The sequence below is a fragment of the Suricata suricatta genome, chromosome 12 (assembly GCF_006229205.1).
Source record: "Suricata suricatta isolate VVHF042 chromosome 12, meerkat_22Aug2017_6uvM2_HiC, whole genome shotgun sequence".
In the NCBI taxonomy this organism is placed as follows: domain Eukaryota; kingdom Metazoa; phylum Chordata; class Mammalia; order Carnivora; family Herpestidae; genus Suricata; species Suricata suricatta.
This window is the reverse complement of record NC_043711.1, coordinates 32,992,207-33,003,609: the sequence shown is the minus strand read 5'-3', so window position 1 is coordinate 33,003,609 and position 11,403 is coordinate 32,992,207.

Here is an 11,403-nt window from a genome sequence, read left to right as displayed (position 1 = left end):
TTAAGTCTTTTTTATAATTTTTTAAACATTTATTTATTTTTGAGAGACAGTGACAGAGAACAAGCAGGGGAGGGGCAGAGAAAGAGGGAGACACAGAATCTGAAGCAGGCTCCTGGCTCTGGGCTAGCTGTTTGAACTCACAAACCAGGAGATCATGACCTGAGCTGAAGTTGGATGCTTAACCAACTGAGCCACCCAGGCGCCCCATACCTGCTTCTTTGCCATACACTCTGCCTTCCCTGCCTTCCAGCTCTAAGGTTCTGTGCTTCTTCCTAAGATCCACCTCTCCACCTGTCCCCTGGACTCCATTCCCTCTTGCCTAGTCAGGAATATTGCTCTCACATTTCTCCCCTTCCGATAGTGCATTACTGATCTTCCATTTATATAAGAACATCTCCATCCTTACAAATATCATGTCATTTCTCCCATCTCAAAGTAAGCAGAATGAAACACATTCTCTGACTTCACTTACCTCTCCAGCTACCATTCATTTCTCTGTTCCCCTTTAGAGCTCAACCCCTCAAAACTCCTCTTTGTCCTCATTGTGCCCAATATTTATCTCTGGCTCTCTCTTGAACACTCAGATCATGCTTTTTGTTCCCTTTATTCCACAAGAAGTGCTCTCATCAAGGTCAAAACTGAAATCTTTTTTGCCAAATCCAATGGTGAGGTTGCCAATCTTCCCTTGACCTTCCAAAAGTACTCACTACAGTTGACTTTTCTTTCCACTAGGCTCCCAGAACACAATATTCTCCTGGAGGAGAGAAGGGTCTGAGTTGAGGGAAATAACTGTCTAGAAGACCTGCAGAATTTATTAGGATTGATTATAGTGAACGTGGGACTCCTTTGGTGGAAGCCTCTCACCCTTGTAAAACAGACCCTGTGTCGGAGGCAAGCTGGCCCTCTTGTTCTCATGATGCCTAGAGAAACCCAGTGGCTAAGGGGGCAGGGGGGTGAAGGGGGGGAGATAGGGAAGAGTTTATAAAGTGTAGATGGGAATACCTACTGCATAGGTTTGTTACAAAGAATAAATGGATTCATGTTAGAGAAAGCCCAAGATCACAGTCAAAAACAAATGCCTGCCAAGATAGAAATTATAAATTAAGCCAGTAAGCAAATGCTTACCTCCTAAAGGTAGGTAAAATTCAAATTTTTACAATTAACACACCAGGCCAAATAAATCCCACCTGAAAGCCAAGTTTGGCACTCTTTTCCACCTGGATGGTGGCCGAAACGTGGCAGGAACCTGGTTAATATTAGATTCTCTTTCTTTTGAAAACTCACATCAGTCAATCATTCAGCTGCTACTTGGATGCTCACAAAATTCATTCAACACATCGGTCCTCAGCCTGTTCCCTGGGAGGTGGTGTTCCAGGCAGGGGGTGGTCCCTTCCCTCTGGCTCTGGTTCTACTGTTAAGATGGGACACAGAACAGGCTGACACGCCGTGGAAATGACTAAATGACGCAAAGTATAATACAAAAGGGAGAAGAGGAGGTGGGAATCCACTATAATAAAAACAAAGTGTGTAAGGTGGTTATGAGCTCAGGTTCTGACATCTAGTTTCCTGGCTCAGTGACCTTAGGCAAGTTATAGTGGTCTCCCTTTATCCACAGTTTTGGGTTTTCATTTTTGGGGGTTTGAGTAACCTCCCCCTCCCCCACCCACACAGTCAGCCTTGGTCTGGAAGCGATGATCCTCCTTCTGATGTATCATCAGAAGGTCAATGGCAGCCTAGCGTGACATCATAGCACCTACGTCATTCATCTCTCTCCATCTCATCACATGGGCATTTTGTCATCTCACATCATCACGTTAAGATGGGTAAGTACGACAAAATATTTTAAGGGGCGCCTGGGTGGCTCAATTGGTTAGGCCTCTGAGTTAAGCTCAGGTCATGATCTCAGTCCGAACCCCACATCGGACTCTGCGCTGACGGCTCAGAGGCTGGAGCCTGCTTCAGATTCTGTGTCTCCCTCTCTCTCTCTCTGTTCCTCTCCTGCTCACACTCTGTCTCTCTCTTAAAAATAAATAAAAATTAAAAAAATATATTTTGAGACAGAGTGAGGGAGAGACCACATTCACATAACTTTTGTTATGGTATATTGTTATAATTTTTATTTTTATTATTAGTTGTTAGTCTCTTACAGTGCCTAATTTTTAATGTTTTTTTAAATTTTTATTTCTGAGAGAGCGAGACAGCATGAGCAGAGGAGGGTTAGAGAGAGAGGGAGACACAGAATCTGAAAATAGGCTCCAGGCTCTGAGCTAGCTGTCAGCACAGAGCCCGACAGCACAGCTCAAACCCACGAACCATGAGATCATGACCTGAGCCAAAGCCGGATGCTCAACAGACTGAGCCACCCAGGCGCCCCCTAAGTTTTAGTTAAAACTTATCATAGGTATGTGTATATAGGGACAAACATAGTATTTAGAGGGCTTGGTACTATCCATGGCTTCTGACATCCACTGGGGGTGTTGGAAGGTATCTCTCATGGATAAGGCAACTACTCTACTTAACATTTCTGTGCCTCACTGTTCTGTTTAAAAAAAAAAAGATATTAAGAGTTTCCACCTCATAGAGGATTAAGTGAGTCGATGCGTTTAAAGAACCCAAGTCATTCCCTGGCACATAGTTGGTTCTTACATAGGTTAGCTCTATGGCAGGCAAAGGATTCAAGATGTGAATTTGATAACTAAGTTCTAATGAAGGTGACCAACTTGTCCTGGTTTGCCCAGAACTTACTCTGTATTGGCACTGGACATCTCATGACCTGGGGAACCCCCTCAGTTTGTGATCAGGTTCATTCAACTTCCAGCTACTAACTCGCTTTGTTACTTGGAGGCCATCTTATCCTTCCTCTGGATCTGTAAAATGAAGAGTACGGAGTAGATGTATGGTCCCCAAGCTTTGTCGTGCATGAACACCCCCGTTGTAGAGCATGGAACCCTGGACCCCACCCTGGAGTTTCTGATCTAGCAGGTCTGGGGTGGTCCTGACCCACTGCTCTGGATGGCCCCAAAGTCCCTTTGTCTTCTACTCATCTGTGATTCTATGACTGCTTCCTGTGACCTGCTTTATGGGAAAATGAGGTTCATGTGCAGAAAAGTATTCACTCATTCAATCATTTATTCACTCAACAGTATTTATTCAACACCTACTATGGGTCAGGCACTGTCCTAGATGCTAGGGATCTAGCAGTCAACAGAATCATAAGATTGTAAACTCCTTGATGGCAGGGACTCTGCTAAATTACTTCGTGGCCCTGCACTGCCCTGTCCCGCCCCATGCCTTGCACGGTAAAGGCTCTTGTTAAGTGAGAGCTGGTGAAGAGTGCAAGATAATACATAGGGAAGCAGGAAGCTATGCCTCGCAGACTTCAAAGGCAAGCACACAGCTGCTGGGAAGATGAGTTAGTCTGAGTCCAATTCTTACCACCCTCACCCTCTACCAGTCACCCCCCCCCCCCGCCATATCTCAATATCTGTTTTAAGCCTGGGATTCCATTTCTTGAGATTCATCCCTGTGTCTCTTACGAAAAATAGGGTAAACACTTTAAACTTTATCTGATAGTTTTAGGAAGACTAAGATAGGACTTCAATTATTTTATCCTTCCAACCGGTTATTCACCTTGCTGCCAGCTATATACATGGGAGAACTTACCTTTTTAATAAGGGGTTGCTCTGTGTTCCTCTCATACCTATTTCCAGGAGGGAGGAAAGGAAGGGATCTCATTTTGCAGCCAGCTGAAGAGCCAGAATATTTATTATCCATGAAGCTTTGTTCAACTGCATGGGCTGGCTGGCGTGTTGCATTCCATCAAGGATCCTGACAAACGTGTCAGGAAGGTCAACTGATAACACTAATTTTTTTGACACTTCTAAGGACAGGTTTATGTGATTAGACTCCATTCCCTTAAAGAATCTACTCATGTTTTATTGCAAGTCCACTTAGCCATACTTGTTGCCTCAGTTTTCTGTGGCTGCAGAACAAACCATCCCAAAATGTAGTGGCTTAAAACAAGGTCTGTTTTTATTGGTCTCCATTCTGGGGGTCTGGAATTTGGGCAAGGCTCAGTAGGGATGGCTTGTGTCTGCTCTGTGGTTCACCCACGCGGTTACATTTAGCTGGGCTCTGCCCTGGGCCAATGGGTCCAAAAAGGTTTCCCTCTGGTGTTGGGGTGATGGTGCTGGCTGTTGGCTGAGCTGCCTGACTTTGTTTTCTCCCCCACAGCCTCTCCCTCCTCATGGCCTCTTAGCCTCCAGGGCCTTTATGTTTTAGTAGGATGACCTGGATTTCTTTATATGGCAGCTCAGGGTAGGAAGAGGGCAGGAATGTTAGCTGCTGGGCTCAGAACTGGCGATGTCCCTTCTACCACATTCTGTTGGTCAAACAAGTCACAGGCCCTCCTGGATTCAAGGAGAGAAGTGACAAATACTCCTTCTCTTGATTGGAGAAATTGTTGCTGGCCGTCTCTGGAGGTGAGCAGTCTACACTGATCTCTCCTCCACATCCTAGTGCACCTCTTCAAGTAAGAAAGAATGGTGGCTTTTAGGGGGGGGGTGAGGAGGGGGTCTCTAGTGACAAGACAAAGATGTTTCTTTGGTTTATAGCATCTGAATTCAAGAAGAGTGTCAGAACTCCCTCAGGGCAATAAGGATATTTAAATGATTACGTAAAGAAGGTAGCTCATGGATAAAAATGACAGTGAAAAGCACATAATATGTGTCAGTCTATATGTTTATGATAAATTTGAAAAGTGTCAAAAGCCCAACTATCCTTTTGAAAACAAAAATAACAGTCCATAAAATTCTCAAATGCTTCTAATTAACCTGAATGCATCTCAAAGAACAAGCAAGTTGAACGGCACGAGAGGGCTTTACCAAAGTCTCATGGGCAGCAGATGTTTCAAATGTTTTCAGTGAAGGGGCAGTAATGCCAACCACATGCTTGCTTATATTTTTGAAATTATTTTATTAAGGGCTTTGTGAAAAGGTGGAAAATGTAAACATGCATACATGCACATAAAAATACCTAAAGTTCAGGGGCACCTGGGTAGCTCAGTCAGTTAAGTATCCGACTTCACCTCAGGTCATGATCTGATAGTCTGTGCGTTCGAGCCCCGTGTTGGGCTCTGTGCTGATTGCTCAGAGCCTGGAGCCTGCTTTGGATTCTGTGTCTCCCTCTCTCTCTGCCCCTCCCCCCCCAAATAAATATTTTTTAAAATATTTTAAAAACACAGAAAGTGCAAAGAGTCTATCTTTGTGGCAGCATTTGGGGAGACAGTCACAGGAGATGTGCACTTGGGGGACATATGGTGACCTCTGCTTCTTCATTTTAAGTGGGCAAATGGACTCTCCAGGGGCCTGTTAAAAGGCTGATCCAGATCCCATGGGTCTGGATGGGAGCTGAGAGTCACGTCTCTGACAAGCTTTAGGTGATGTGGTTGCTGCTGGTGCATGCATTTGAACAACAAGCTTGCTTAAGATGTGGAGAAGGGGGTGCTGGACGAGTGTTTTTCCTTGCAGACCAGGTGGGGTTCAGACAGCAAGTGTTGCCACTCTGCCTAGCATGTGCCTGAAATTGTGCTAGACAACAGGAATCCCGACACAGGGCTGAGGCTCAGGCTCTGACCTTAATGAGCTGTCAGTCTAGGAGAAATAAACACAAAAATAATTCAAACAGAAAGCGAAAAGAAAGTGGCTGGGTGACTTCTAGCATGGGCTTGGGGGTCCTGACTCAACCCCTAACTAGGATGTGGCTTGGGTAATTGGTTCACGGTATCTTCATCATGAATTGAACTTTATGGTGCCTATCTGGTAGAATTCTTATGCAACCCTACTGAAATTAAGCCTTCCTGTGAAATAATGTCTAGTGTACAGTAAGTGCTTAGTAAATATTAACCATTATTACTACAGTGTTGCTGTGTATGTGGGGGCGAAGGCCAGTATATGTATTGTAAAATTTTTAGCTTATTAGTAGAGGAAAATCTGGAAGGCCATTAGCAAGTATGGAAAAGGAAAGAAATCATGTCTACAAAATCCTCGAGAAACAAGCATCATGATGCATCTCCTAAGACGTGTATTGAATATGAAGCATGTGTGGTGATGTCTGAGATGGAACTTTGATTTAAGGTTCTATTTATTCTTGATCCTGTGTGACTTTGACACAATCACTTAACCTCAGCCTCTCATCTATAAAGTGGGAACAATAACAACTGTCATATTCAAAATTTATAAGGCTCAAATGTCATAGTGGATCTTTGGTGTCCACAAAGCTGGCTTAGAGTCTCGGCCGCCTTGTCATTTATTAGCTTGGGTGGCCTTGAGCATTTTTCTCAACATCGACCTCAATGAAAAAAGTATGTAAAACACTCAGCCAAGTGACAGACACATAATATGTGCTCAGTAAATGATAGCTGTTGTTATGATATGAATTACTTTGAAAAATATAAGGTATATGACTTCATGGAGATTATTATTATAAGTTATGATAAATGTGCTGTTCCTTATATACATCATAGTGTTGCTTCTAAGCTGTTGGCAGTAAGGTATAAACTGTGATTTTTCCAACCCCTCCCCTTTTACATGCGGTTCCAAATGACGGTTGGAAAGGCAGCCAATGGAGGGTGAGGGGTGCAGTCCCTGCTGCTGATGTAATTAGCACATCTCTTCATCACTGAAGCCAAGAGGCCGCTTCTTTTTTTTTTTTTTTTAATTGTTATTTACTTATTTTGGGGGGGTGGAGGGGCAGAGAGAAAGAGATACAGAGAGAGAGAATTCCATGCAGGCTCCACATTGTCATCTCATGAACTGTGAGATCATGACCTGAGCCGAAAACGAAAATTAGTCGCTTCATGGACTGAGCCACCCAGGTACCGCTAAGAGGCTGCTTCTTATACTGACCCTCATTCCAGACTCTCAGGATTTTTAAATGCAGATAGCTTTCATAAAATTTTTCTTTGTCCATTCAGTGAAGCAGTTAAAATCACACATCCACAAGCCAAGGATGCGAGTGCAGGTCTGTTTGTGGTAGAAGGTGGGCTCTGTAGAAGAGGGCAGGAAGTTGAGCCTTCTTTTTTCCTTCCTTCCTTCCTTCCTTCCTTCCTTCCTTCCTTCCTTCTTTCCTTTCTTTCTTTCTTTCTTTCTTTCATTTTGAAACAGTGTTAGTGAGTGTGAGTGTGGATGGGCAGAGAGAAAGGGAGTGACAGAATCCCAAGAAGGCTCCGCACTGTCAGTTCAGAACCCCATGTGGGGCTCCATCCCACAAACCACAAGATCCAAGATCGTGACCTGAACTGAAATCAAGAGTCAGATGCTAAACTGACTGAGCCACCCAGACGCCCCGAGTTGAGCATTCTTTCTATGGAAATGAAAGCTTGGCAGCATTTGGGCACGAGCCGGTATTCCAGGAGCCAGAGATTGCTCAACCTCTACCAAAGGAAAATGTTGGCATGGGGGATGGAGAAATCTCCAAACTGACTCTTCTCATAGTCCGTCCCTGGACTCACTAACTTCCTCTCTTCTCCGCTGATCCATCTCCTTGACAAGATTATTGTGAGGAAGGAGTTAATGAGTACACGGCTCTATTTTCCTTGGGAGAGAGATACAAAACAGGTTCAGAGTAGGGCTGTCATCACCCTGCAAGTCTTTAGGGGTTTGACAGGTAATTATTATTAACCCTTTGTGGCATTCCTGGGGAAAAGAAAAAAAACCTCCCTGCTAAAAACACCTACTAAAAACTTCCACCTATAGTATGTAAATGGACTCTCAATTTCTCCAGTATTAAAATTCAATAACCTTGAAAATCAGCCTTAGATGTATGTAGCCCAAAACAGTTTATACCAACCCTCATGTCCTCCTTCCAAACGGATCCTCCCTTAACTGTCTTAGCACTCAGGTCAGAAGTGCCATTATCCTTGTTTTCCAATTGAGAAAACTGAGGTTTAAAGGACAGGTTTCATAGGTATGAGGCCTGGCGAGAGTCCAGGTCCTCTGACTGCCGCCCTATGCTCTTCTAAAGTACTGAACATGATGTAAAGCCTCTTCTAACAGTGAGAAAGCACTTCTGAGTCTCAGCGTTTCATTTAAAAACCAATGATCACCACCTAGGACTGTAACAAACTGCCATGATCAGTCCTACGGAATTTGTGTTTAAAAAAAAAATTCTCATGATTAACCTGCTTTCTTTTTATTTTATCATTTGCTTCCCTCCCCACTTGGTGATTTCAGGCTACTTAAATTTTGGGTTCCTCTTTTTCAGTGCGTTGAAGATGGTTAACTACTAGGGCTTCTGTCTTTAAGAGAGACCGCAGCAGTTCTTGTTGGGGATTTATCCCTGGAGTTTGGTCTCTGGTAGATTAAAATGAACCAGAAAACCTAAAAGCCCTGGTTGTCCCCTTCAAGGAATAAATGATTATTTAAACTTGTAAAAAGGGCAGTGGAGGAAAATGAAAGCCCAGAGGACCTATCAACTGTTGCTCCGTGCGGAGTGTGCCAAAGCTTGCTCCTTGATGACAGGGGACATGGACTGCCTTAGAAATTTGCCAGTGTTGTTGCTGTTCAGGTGTCCCTGCTCTTAGGTTGCAGCCAGATGAATTCTCTCCTGAGCCCGACATCACTGTTCTCCAAGTCCACACTCTCATTTCAATCACAAGCAGGTTGCTAGTGTGTGGGCAAGCTTCCATACGTGGTATGGGGAGCAGACATGACTTCATGCTCTGCTGTAGACGAGAGGAACTGCCAAGGCTCAGGCGCCCAGTCCCCCCAAGTGTTCCCTGGTTTTGGAATCCTCCTCTCTGGCTGTGTGGTAACGAGACCACAGGGGATGCTTTAAATCTGTGGGCTCACCCTTCCCTTGTAGATTCTCAAGCCCAACTTTTAGAACTTCGGTGTCCCAAAAGAGCATTGCACAGGTACACTTGCAAGCATTTGGAAAACATCTGATAATAAATATCCAGTTTATAGTACTTCTAATGGAACAGACCTGAAAGATAAGTTTAGGTTAGCAGCTCAAGAGGTTCAATGAGTTCAATTTTTTTTTCTGCATATATTGTTTCATGTGGAGGTGGGGGGGCGGGGAGGCCAGGAGGATCTGACAGTTTTGTTGAAGGAAATGTTCATAGGTATTCTGCATTAAATAACTGTTTTGTGTTTCTTGGTCTTGAAAAGTTTAAGAAATACTGACATAGAGGACCTCATAAATTTGGGGGTCTTTCAAATTCCATTCCTTGGCTTATTACTATTTTTCTGAAAGGCATTAAAACAAAGAGATACATTTCTTCTTGTCCAAATGGAAGGTGTATGTTTATGTGGATTACAAATGAAACATAAAAGCTGGTGAAAGCCCTGAGTAGAAGGGTCAGGTGCAGCCTTTTTCTGATAATGTTTCTTGGGAATCATATTTGGATTGATTTACACATATTTGAGCATTGCTTTGGGCCTCATTGCTGAGATCATGAAAATGAGAAAGAGAGGGAGAGAAGTGAGGCACCATTATTTGATAACATACTTGACCAGACCAAGGGAGAGGAGAAAAAGGAGGGGGACGAGGGAATAAGAAGGAAACCAGTAACCAGCAGACAACCAAGCCCAAACCCAATTTCAGTTAAAGAAAAGAAATGCTCTTCTCATTGAGGGAAAGTTTAACATCTCAATTCAAACATCCCCCTTAGAATACATCAAACATGGAACAAAACCCTTTAAAAATGTTTTGCCTTTTTTTCCCCTGAGAAATGTCTCCTCTTCTCCGTTTCCATAAAACACAAGTCAGATTTCATTTGCTAGAGCAAATGTTTTTCAACAGACTTGACTTGCTTAATTTTCCTGACAATGTGTGCAGTTAAGTTAGAAACTTGCATACATTTGGCGAGGGACACGAGACACTAGCAAACCAAAACGCCCAGAGGGGCAGCTATATATTATGTGTGCTAATCTTTTCCCTTTCTCTGCGTGCGTGCGTGCGTGCGTGCGTGCGTGTGTGTGTGTGTGTGTGTGTGTATTGTGCGCGCGCGCCCAAGCACATACACCCGCCCTCCTTCCCTTACGATCTGGATGCGCTGTCGTAACACATGGCTACTATGTTCGGACTTGTAAGGGCTAAAGTTAGAAGATTTGTAACAATTACTATTTTTCTCTCTGTCTCTTAGGAGTACTCTAGGTTTTCTTGAAAACTGTCTTAAAAGTCTTCTGATTTAAACAAAGCAACCCCTCCATGGAAGGCTGGGTCATTCTCAGAAGTACCCTTTAACTAACTGGGGTTGGGCTGGGTGTGGGAGTGTGTGCATCTTTGAGACTTGGTTTCTGCAGCACACATTCATTTTGGTAATTCGGGACATCTTGCTGGATTTAAGACTTGGTCAAGAACAAATCAGGAGCAGAAAGGAGGTTCAAGTTGTGCGACGAGGAAGGTGCCTACCCCTAGTAAAATAACTAAAGATGCCCCAATTGGTAGGAAATTTGCGGGGTTTTAAATCTGTGTCTTTGCTCCTAGAGGGCACCTGGAAAACGAGTGCAGATGTGCTCTATATTCTTGGCCCTATTTACAGCCAGGGAAGAAGAGGAGAAACTTTTTGGCCAGACTACTGCAAAGCGGAGGCGTTACCCTTTTAATCAACTTTCTCTCCTCCCCTAGATTCAGAGGGCCTGTCTTTCCTCCTCTCTCTAGTCTGCATCCCGCTTTTCTGCTAACAGACTGCACGTCCCCTTTAAGACTTGGAGGACGCCTCTCCCTTTCACCTCCCAGTCCCCCGCCCTTCACACCTTGGGTGGGAAAAGAGAGTGGGGCGGGGGTGGTCGGAGGGGCGGGATCAAGGTGAGCGCCCCAATGGCTCTCCAGGCTGGTCGTCCTGGTCTCCCGCAGCCAATGAGTAACAGGAAGGGGGCGTGGCGGGGCGCTGTTGCAAAGCATCCAACGTGGGCCGGCAGGAGGCTGCGGGGCGCGGAGCCCGGGGGGTGTGTGAGGGCGAGCGGCCGAGGGCGGGGCCTCGGGGACCCGTCGGGGCTGGGCCGCGGCGAGGCGAGAGGCAAGCGGCTGATTGTTCCGCCGCGAGGTCGGCTGGGCTCTCGCCCTGCTGAGGAGCCGTGTACGGCCCGGAACTGCGCGCGCGAGCTCTGCCTGCGGCGCTGGGACAGCCAGGCGCACGGGGCCCTTGGAGCAGTGCGGGGGTGACCGCGCCGTCCAGCTCCGAGTCTGCTGCCGGGCGCTCCGAGCCGAGAGGAAGATGCATTGGGGCGCACAGCTCAGGCTGCAAGGCTGAGCGCCTTCTTTGCAGCAGAGGCGGCAGCACTGCCCTCGGCCGGCGGCGGCGGCACTTGGCTTGCGCCGGGGCTCAAGATCCGGCCAGGAGCGCGGCGGGAGGACGAGGAGAGCCGGCCAAGCAGCTCTTGTCCGGATCCGTGGGCT